The 1,299-nt window shown below is 35.2% G+C and overlaps 1 non-coding gene across 1 annotated transcript; it reads right to left on the reverse strand.

The window, feature by feature from the left end:
• Positions 1-411: 411 nt before the first annotated feature.
• LOC130034324 (U1 spliceosomal RNA) lies at positions 412-575 on the reverse strand. Its single transcript, XR_008794094.1, has one exon. It is a non-coding gene; the product is annotated as a U1 spliceosomal RNA (small nuclear RNA).
• Between the last annotated feature and the right edge of the window lie 724 nt (positions 576-1,299).

Consider the following 1,299-nt stretch of genomic DNA (forward strand, 5'->3'; position numbering starts at 1 on the left):
ATTTGTTTACTTAAAGCTTATATTAGAGAAAACATCATTTTCCCCTTACATAATTTTTCCTTCATAATATTTCATGAATTTCATAATATTTCCTTCTAGTCTGCATCATGTTATCACTGAAATTATCAGAAGTGTAATGAGTTATCATAAATGTAAGATTTTTGACTGTTTACAAATGAGGTTAGGTTTACCATTCTAACTTTATTGCAGAGACAGGTGTTTCCATCAACAGAGATGGAAAGGAAGAACTTGCACATACCCTTTTATTTTCCACAGCAGGATGGAAGAATTTTTAATTTCAGCAGGATGACAAGAATCCTGAGTGTCTGTTAATAATAGTTTACCAAATATAGTTACCCACAATCACTTAGGAGCTCATATTTTACCCAAAATATACTTTTTTCAGGGGACAAGGGAGAGCATGAACGCAGTCCCCAATACAACAAATTATGCAGTCAAGTTTCCCACATTTGGGGAAATTTCAGAAGTCATTACATATGGCATGCAGTGGATAAACCTCACCCTAGGAAAAACCACCTTTGCGATCCTGGTATCTGCTCTGCCAGATTAAGCATACATATATATATTTTTCAAATTCAAATCTTTAAAATTTTTTTTAACTGAATCACCATGAAATACATTTACAAAGCTTCCATGATTGAGTTGCAGTCATACAATGATGAAACACCCATCCCTTCACCAGTGTACATTTTCCACCTTCAGTGTCCCCAGTATCCTTCCCACCACCCCAACCCCAAACCACCCCCTGCATTTATGGCAGACAATTTCCTTCTTACTCTCTCTCTACTCTGGGGCATTATGATTTGCAATACAGATATTGAGAGGCCATCATGTTTGGTCCTTTATCTACTTTCAGCACAAATCTCCCATCCCGAGAAATCCCTTCAACCATCATTGGTAGCTGGGATAGAGAAGGAATCACTAAGTCTACACATCCATTTCTGAGTCCACGTTTAACTTACTAAAGCATAAAGTTTACATACTGGGTATTTTCTTATAGTAGTCAGTGCATTTATATGATTCTAAATTCAGGAATACAAATAAATTTTGTGCACAAGAAAAAGTAATCTTCATTCCTCCCTTCTACTTTTCTTGAAGAAATCATTGTCACCACATAAGTGAACATGATGTTATCTGTTTCTTGTGTTTCTAATGAAAACAACTCATGTATATTCCATAAAATATGTGCATGTGTGTCATTTTATTATAGATTAATAAGCTAATCACACTAATTTTGTAGTAGCAAAAAAGGGGGAAAGGGACCAGAGAGATTGTATA

This window comes from Sorex fumeus, unplaced genomic scaffold (assembly GCF_029834395.1).
Source record: "Sorex fumeus unplaced genomic scaffold, SorFum_2.1 ptg000058l, whole genome shotgun sequence".
Classification (NCBI taxonomy): Eukaryota; Metazoa; Chordata; class Mammalia; order Eulipotyphla; family Soricidae; genus Sorex; species Sorex fumeus.